This window comes from Bos indicus x Bos taurus, chromosome 3 (genome assembly GCF_003369695.1).
Source record: "Bos indicus x Bos taurus breed Angus x Brahman F1 hybrid chromosome 3, Bos_hybrid_MaternalHap_v2.0, whole genome shotgun sequence".
NCBI classification, from domain to species: Eukaryota; Metazoa; Chordata; class Mammalia; order Artiodactyla; family Bovidae; genus Bos; species Bos indicus x Bos taurus.
The window spans coordinates 64,075,433-64,084,458 of record NC_040078.1 but is presented as its reverse complement, the minus strand read 5'-3'; the positions used below and the strand labels follow the sequence as shown (position 1 = coordinate 64,084,458).

General features: G+C 35.9%; 1 non-coding gene across 1 annotated transcript; it reads left to right on the top strand.

Annotated features, from left to right (window-relative positions):
• The first annotated feature begins 5,947 nt into the window (after positions 1-5,947).
• Positions 5,948-6,052, top strand: LOC113890573. The gene has a single exon (XR_003510537.1). It is a non-coding gene; the product is annotated as a U6 spliceosomal RNA (small nuclear RNA).
• The last annotated feature ends 2,974 nt before the right edge of the window (positions 6,053-9,026 follow it).

Genomic DNA, 9,026 nt, shown 5'->3' with positions numbered 1-9,026 from the left:
AGCAATAAAATAATTAACTGAAGATTTTCAAGTTATTACTTAAAATGTGTATTTTAATTGTCATATTTAATGCCCTTGTTATCATCTTCATTAGTCATATTATATATTTATTTTCTCTTTGATATTATTTTGCATTTTATATTTGTTTCTTCAAATACTAAATATGCAAGTTTTACATTTGATATATGGATTATTTGTTTTTTATAATGTACTATTTAATATTTTAATATTTCTCACTTTTAAGGTTTTTAAAGCAAAATATGTCTAATTATTAGATTTTCTTTAGATTTTTCCCTAAACATTTGACACTGTAAATATTTCTCTAAGACAGCTTTGATTTCATCCAATTTATTTTGATATGTGTACTTAATATCTGAGTATAAAAATTTTTGATTTTTTGTTTGACTTGAGAAAAACAAGAAGAGTGGTTTTTACATCCCAAGTAGTTTGTTTTAATTTGTGCTGTTTTGATCACTGTCGTTGTTTTCTTATTTGTTATTCACTTGAAATTGTAACTCAGAAAATATTGGCCTCACGTACTTTTCTCCAGCAGATACAGATATCTCCAGCAGATACACAGATACTCAGTGAATAAAGAAAAACCTTACTTTTTAACTCCTTTTATACATTATTAGAAATTTCTGCTCAACCATTAAATTTTTTTCTGAGTTTTATTTACAAATATGAAAGTTACAATAGATAATGAAAGAAAAGGGAGATATCTTATAAAATTTACATAAAGCCTGATACTAAGACTGCATTGTTTCAGTTGATATCAAACACTTAAAATTGAACCATCAGTGAAAAAGCTATTCTGTTTTCAAATCTTTCTCAGTTCAGCAGATTCTTTAAATCAGTTTGTGACGTATGTGAGGTATAAATAAGAAATCTCAAGCTAGCTAATATTGAATAATGATGTAATTTTATGCATACTATAAAATGTTTTAAAATCTGTTTTTGTGTGCCATAAAATCTCCGTTCTCCGAAAGTGAGACATTTGGAATTTTACATTAGTTTTAGCTTATCCATGTTTTTCTGATGAGGCAGGAAAGAGTGAGGTAAATATTTTGACTAAAGTTATCATAATTCATTCTACCCACACAACAAACACAGTTAACAAATAAATTAATTATCTCTTTTTAATCTGCCAATTTTCTAAATCATCTTAAAGCATTAATTAAAAAGTTGCCAAAGCTATATCAACACTTCCAGGACTCATATTAAAGAAATATATCACTGTATATAATACTGTAATAGAACAGTGAGAATTTTACTTCATTTTAGGAATATTTTGCGGAGAAGGCAATGGCACCCCACTCCAGTACTCTTGCCTGGAAAATCCCATGGACAGAGGAACCTGGTAGGCTGCAGTCCATGGGGTCGCTAGGAGTTGGACACGACTGAGTGACTTCACTTTCACTTTTCACTTTCATGCATTGGAGAAGGAAATGGCAACCCACTCCAGTGATCTTGCCTGGAGAATCCCAGGGAACGGGAAGCCTGGTGGGCTGCAGTCTATGGGGTCACACAGAGTCAGACACGACTGAAGCGACTTAGCAGCAGCAGCACACATTCTACTGCTATAAATTTGAATTCTCAATATCAAAATGGATTTTAATTTAGTTCAAAGTATATTCATGAATTTTCTTCTTAAAGACAATTTTCATTAATTTTTTTAGCATTGTAATTATCCACCAGTGGTAGTGATAGAGTACAGTTATGTACAGCAGGAGTAGATCTGAATGGTATAAAGGATGGACTTCAGCAGTTATTTTGGCACACAACGACACATACTGGTTGCCAGCCATTTGCAACAGTCTTACAGAAAACAAAATTCCAGTGCATCCTTGTCAGTGTCATTTATCAAATGATCCAGCACTCATCTCAGCATCTCTTAGTTTGCTCTCCTCAAAGCAGCAGTAGGTCACTTAATGCATCATTAAGTACAACAAAAAGTGTATGGGAAGTTAGCGCTGCTCACAGCAATGTTCAAATTACAGGGCACAGATATTCTGGACAAATACCTTAAACATTTCATAGAAAAAAAGTGTTGGTGGGAAAATTCTGAAACGTGTTCTTCACATGTTCTTAGAAGGTCTTGGAAGAACTGAGTCCCGCTGTGGTCAACATTAAGTTTCTTAATACATTTTCCAAGTTTTACTCTTTTTCCCTCTTTTTTTCTTGAGTGCCTCACTTTGATTTCCCTGGACCAATTATCTCCCCCCAGAGCAACAGCTACTAAGTTTTTGTTTCATAGTTTGTGTTCAACTGAAATGTAAGCTTAGAAATTATTTTTATTTCAGTAAAATGTTTATTAACTTTGAATTCTACTAGGTAATTTGGATCCAAAATTTTATTCCAAGAATCAAAATACTTTTTTAAATTAAAAAAAAATTAAATATGTAGAGACTAAAAATTAACTAAGAAAAAGATGATTAATTCTACTAGACTAACAGAACCAACTGAAAATAAATATTTTGGAGAAGTGTGATACTTCCAAATTTTATATCCCAAACAAGATGTATATAACATTTATTTATCTTAAGTGTGTCAGTTTTACTGATGTTTTCCCCAAGAACCTACTCTTATTTTCATTGATTCCTCCACTTTTTTATTCTGTTTCATTTGCATGCATGCTTAGTTGTGTCCAACTCTTTGTAACTACATAGAACATGGCTGCCAGGGTCCTCTGTCCATGACATTTCCCAGGAAAGAATATTGGAGTGGTTTGCCATTTCCTACTTCTGGGGATCTTTCCGACTAAGGGATTGAACCCATATCTCCTGCTTTACAGGTGATTCTTTACTATTGAGCCATCTGGGAATCTCTATTTCATTTCAGTTAAGCTCAGGTGGGTCCAACTATTTGCAACCCCCATGGACTGTAGCACGCCAGGCTTCCTGTCCATCACCAACTCCCGAGCCTACTCAAACTCATGTCCATAGAGTCGGTGATGTCATCCAACCATCTCATCCTCTGTCGTCCCCTTCTCCTCATGCCTTCTATCTTTCCCAACATCAGGTTCTTTTCCAATGAGTCAGTTCACATCAGGTGGCCAAAATATTGGAGTTTCAAATTCAGCATCAGTCCTTCCAATGAATATACAGAACTGATTTCCTTAGGATGGACTGGTTGGATCACCTTGCAGTCCAAAGGACTCTAAAGAGTCTTGTCCAACACCACAGTTCAAAAGCATCAGTGCTTCGGTGCTCAGCTTTCTTTATAGTCCAACTCTCACATCCATACATGTCTACTGGAAAAACCATAGCTTTGACTAAATGGATCTTTGTTGGCATAGTAATGTCTCTGCTTTTTAATATGCTGTCTAGGTTGATACAGCTTTTCTTCCAAGGATCAAGCGTCTTTTAGTTTCATGGCTGAAGTCACCATCTGCAGTAATTTTGGAACCCAAGAAAATAAAGTCTGTCACTGTTTCCATTGTTTTCCCATCTATTTGCATGCAGTGATGGGACTAGATGCCATGATCTTAGTTTTCTGAATGTTGAGTTTTAAGCCAACTTCTCCATTCTCCTCTTGCGCTTTCACCAAGAGGCTCTTTAGGTCTTCTTTGCTTTCTGCCATAAGGGTGGTGTCATCTGTATATATGAGATTATTGATATTTCTCCCAGCAGTCTTGATTCCAGTTTGTGCTTCATCCAGCCCAGCATTTCTCATTATGTATTTTGCATATAAGTTAAATAAGCAGAGTGATAATATACAGCCTTGACATACTCCTTTCCCGATTTGAAACTAGTCTGTTGTTCCATGTCCAGTTCTAACTGTTGTTTCTTGACCTGCATAGAGATTTCATGTATCTCTGCTCTAATCTTTATTCCTTCTTTTGCTAGCTTTAGGTTTCATTCAGTTCAGTTCATTCGCTCAATTGAGTCCAACTCTTTGCGACCCCATAAACTGCAGCATGCCAGGCCTCCCTGTCCATCACCAACTCCCGGATTTCACTCAAATTCACATCCATCGAGTCGGTGATGCTATCCAGCCATGTCATCCTCTGTCGTTCCCTTCTCCTCCTGCCCCCAACCCCTCCCAGTATCAGAGTCTTTTCCAATGAGTCAGCTCTTCACATGAGGTGGCCAAAGTACTAGAGTTTCAGCTTTAGCATCATTCTTTCCAAAGACTGGTTCCAAATAGGAAAAAGAGTACATCAAGGCTGTATATTGTCACCCTGCTTATTTAACTTATATGCAGAGTACATCATGAGAAATGCTGGGCTGGAAGAAGCACAAGCTGGAATCAAGATTGCCGGGAGAAATATCAATAACCTCAGATATGCAGATGACACCACCCTTATGGCAGAAAGTGAAGAGGAACTCAAAAGCCTCTTGATGAAACTGAAAGAGGAGAGTGAAAAGTTGGCTTAAAGCTCAACATTCAGAAAACTAAGATCATGGCATCTGGTCCCATCACTTCATGGGAAATAGATGGGGAAACAGTGGAAACAATTTCAGACTTTATTTTTCTGGGCTCCAAAATCACTGCAGATAGTTATTGCAGCCATGAAATTAAAAGACGCTTACTCCTTGGAAGGAAAGTTATGACCAACCTAGATAGCATATTAAAAAGCAGAGACATAACTTTGCCAACAAAGGTTCGTCTAGTCAAGGCTATGGTTTTTCCAGTAGTCATGTATGGATGTGAAAGTTGGACTTTGAAGAAAGTTGAGCACTGAAAAATTGATGCTTTTGAACTGTGGTGCTGGAGAAGACTCTTCAGTGTCCCTTGGACTGCAAGGAGATCCAACCAGTCCATTCTAAAGGAGATCAGTCCTAGGTGTTCTTTGGAAGGAATGATGCTAAAGCTTTAGGTTTAGCTTGTTCTTTTTCTAGTTTCTTAAGGCGTAAAGTAACGTTGTGATTTGAGGTCTTCTTTTTTATGTGAATGGTTAGAGCTAAAAATTTCCCTTTGGTATTATTTTCACCCTATGCCATAAGTTTTAGTATGTTTTCATTTTTATTTGTCTCAAGATATTTTCTAATTTCCCTTGTGATTTCTTCTTTTACCCATGGATTATATAAAAGCATTGCTTAATTTCCACATATTTTTGTGTTTTTTTTTTTCATTTTCCTTTAGCTATCGAGTCCTAGTTTCTACTATGATTGGAAAAGATATGCTGTATGATATTAATCTTATTAAATTTATTAAGACTTGTTTAGTGGCTTAACATGTGTTCTATCCTGTAGAATGCTATATGTGCATGTGATAGGAGCGCATATTCTGCTGTTATTGGGCGGAATATAATATACATGTACTTCCAATTCATCTGGGGTTAAATGTCCTATTTACTTATTGGTCATCTGTCTGGTTGTTCTATCTACTATTTAAAGTAGGGTACTGAAATCTTCTACTAGGACTGTAGACTTTTATATTGCTCCCTTCACTCCTACCAATGTTGGCTTTCCATATTTAGGAATTCTGACTTTGGTGCAGGAAATCAGTCCTGAATATTCATTGGAAGGACTGATGCTGAAGCTGAAACTCTGACACTTTGGCCACTTGATGAAAAGAACTGACTCATTGGAAAAGACCCTGATGATGGGGAAAATTGAAGGCAGGAGGAGAAGGGGATGACAGAGGATGAGATGGTTGGATGGCATCACCGACTCAATGGACATGAGTTTCAGCATGCTCCAGGAGTTGGTGCTGGACAGGGAAGCCTGGCATGCTGAAGTCCATAGGGTTGCGAAGAGTCAAACATGACTGAGTGACTGAACTGAACTAATATCTGTGTAAATATATATATTTTTGGTGAATTAAGCCTTTTGCCATCCTATAATGTCCTTGTCTCTTATAAAAAATTTAACTTAAAGTCTATTTTGTCTTACATTAGTGTAGTCACTCCTGTTCAGTTTGAGTTGCTATTCACACAAAATATCTTTGCACTTCATTTCACTTTCAACCTATGTGTCCTTAGATCTAAAGTAAGTTCCATGCTTACTTTGGCAGACCAAATACAAAAATTGGAACAATACAAAAAAGATAAGCATGGACCCTACACATGGATGACACATAAATTTGTGAAGTTTTCCATATTTCTAGGTTCCGGTTGAGAGAGTAGCACTGACATATATACACTACTGTGTGTAATTAGATAGCTAGTGGGGAGCTTCTGGGAGCTTAGCTGGGTGCTCTAGAGGACCTAGAGGGGTGGGACGGGGGTGAGATGGGAGGGAGGCTCAAGAGGAAGAGGATATAAGTATATTTATGGATGATTCCCTGGTGGCACTAGTGGTAAAGAACCCTTCTACCAATGTAGGAGACAAATGAGATGAGGGTTCAATCCCTGGATTGGGAAGATCCTCTGTAGGAGGGCATGGCAACCTACTCAACTTTCTTGCCTGAAGAATCTCATAGACAGAGAAGACTGGCATTCTATAGTCCATGGGATCACAAAGAGTCAGACATGACTGAAGCAATTCAGCATGCATGTGGCTGATTCATGTTGTTGTAGGACAGAAACCAACACAGTATTGTAAAGCAATTAACCTTCAATTAAAAATTTAAAAATAATAAAAAATAAAGTGAATCCCATAAACAACATTTGGTTGTTTATATAACATATAAATAATGTTCAATATATTTGCTTTCAATGATCTGTACTAGAATGGTCAATTCTTTGAAGAAACACCTACAAAGTAAAATCAACTTCAATCTCTATCTTTGCTTAAAGTTAGAAATTTGACCTAGAGTGATCAACAGTGCTGTGTTTCTATAAGTTTACATGTCCCTATTATACACCTACTACAGAGATCTATGCAGCTTTGTTAAATAGCTTATTGCTCATCACTAGGTACCCTGAATAATTCCTACTTCAAGTGATAATCTCTTAGGAAAACTTCTGAGGGAATGGATTCTGTTTACCTATGCTGTGTCTCTGGGTTTTTACTTATTTGGTTCAGTTTGTTTTTCAGTTGCTTGTCAGTTCTGGAATTGATTTGAGTTATAAAATGGTTTTACTTACCCACCCTCAGATGAAAGTATAAGCTGAAAATACTTTCTCTCACCCTACAATTTAGAAATGTTTTGACTCTACAAGACCACTTGCTTGGTACTATAAATCATCCTAATAGATACAATACCCCAAGATTTGATTTTAAACTCCTAAAATTTGGTCATTTGTTTATTTATAGTTTCTATAGCTACAAAATAATGTGGAAATTTTTAGTAAAATTCTAAAAAAAAGTAAACTATACCACAAAGACTTTAAAGCACACACAAATCAGACCACATTTTTCTATACCATAAATAAATAAATGCTTTAATTCAACAAATGTTGAATGCTAGCTACTGCAAATATCACTAACATAAATTGTTTATAACACAAGGCAGATTTTATTTTTTACTGTAGTAAGGGAGAGATCATTATCTCTTTAAAGATATAGCAGTACCCTAGAAGAGGAAAGGTAAGATCAAAATTAATTCAGAATTGAAAGTTTGGTTTAAGGTGGATTTTTTCATGCAAAAAGTTGTTGGAAATTGGTAAATATCACCACTTTAAAATAGTTCAGGATTGGTAGAAATAGCAAAGTGAGGATTTTTCAAAGACTCTTAGGGCACAACTGTCTCTTAATGCTTTCCATTGAAGAGTTAAAAGATCTTTCAAAGTGTCTATAATAAAATAGCAAACCATTTGCTAAATAAACTCCTGGACCAGTAAAACAGTGTTAGTAAATATAGTAGAACATCAGACTCATGCTAATGTGAACAGTAGATATAGTTTCTGTTCTTAGTGTTCAGGTCAAACATAGGAACACATGGTTTCAGTCCTCACAAAGAATGCTACATGCCCACCAAACTCAATTTATTTTTCTCCTACACACTGTAAGTACAGCTAAACTATAGTTCTTAGCCTCTTCTTCAGTTATGTAGAGACCAATAATTGAGTTCTGGTCAATGGAATAAGGCTGGAGAATACATGGCCTGTAAAATGTCTGCACAAACTTCCATGTTCTCTCCTGTTCCTCACTTGGTTGCTGGGCATTTATGCCAACACTTGGAGCAATGAGCACAAAGGGATAGAGCTATGGAATGAAAGGAGCCTGGTCCATGAATAACTTCACTAAGCAGACCTCCTACTTCCCCTCCTCCTCTCTCTCAACATAGTGCTCCAACACCAACGACCACATATAGAATTCTAATATCAGGGGAAAATACTGTTTAATCATGCTAAGTCATCAAAATATTGAGATTTATCTCAGTCTACTTACCCTAAATTACTATGATTGTGGTATCAAATTAATATTCTTAAAACAGTCAAAATTGCTTTCAATGACCTGAATCCTTCCACCATTTTCTCATTTCTAAATATCCTCTTGTCTATCATTCCTAGTCATTTTGATCGCTTTTTTATGTTGAATTTGTATTTCATATCAGTAGCTTTGTCTGAGACCTTTGGCTAAAAGTCTTTCCCCCCTTGTTTTGGGCCTTTGAATTATAATTATCTGACCAATAACAATGCAAACCTCACTTTCTCAAGAAAATAGTTTCCTGATTAAATCCCTCCAAAGACTAAGAGTTCAGGTTCCTATCAGACTTAGTATTATTTTGCAATTCTTTATAAAGGTAATTTTAAAAATAAGTAAATTTCAACTGCGTAATTTTAAACCCAACCAAAATGTGAATTTCTTGAGGATAGGAGCTAATTGTATATTGGTTATTATTATATCCCTCATAGCCTGTTCAATAAATAATATTGGAAGAAATAAATGAAAGATGGAAGGAGGGAAGGAAGGAAGGATGAAGGAAGGGAAAGAAGGAAGGAGAAAAGGAAGAAAAGAAGGAGGAAAGAAAGCTAGGAAGAAATTGTAACTAGTCACTTACACTGAAACCCTGAATATCTCATTCCTCCTCTTTGTTGTATGCCCATATTCTAGTCTCCAAGATCTATCACCGAAGCCTTTCATGAGGATGTCAAAGTTTTTACTGATCAAGATTCTCTCTTTGCTCACATTTTAGAAGATTCCTCTGAACCCTTTTCTCAATTAGACCTCAAAATCTTGGTCCCTTAAATC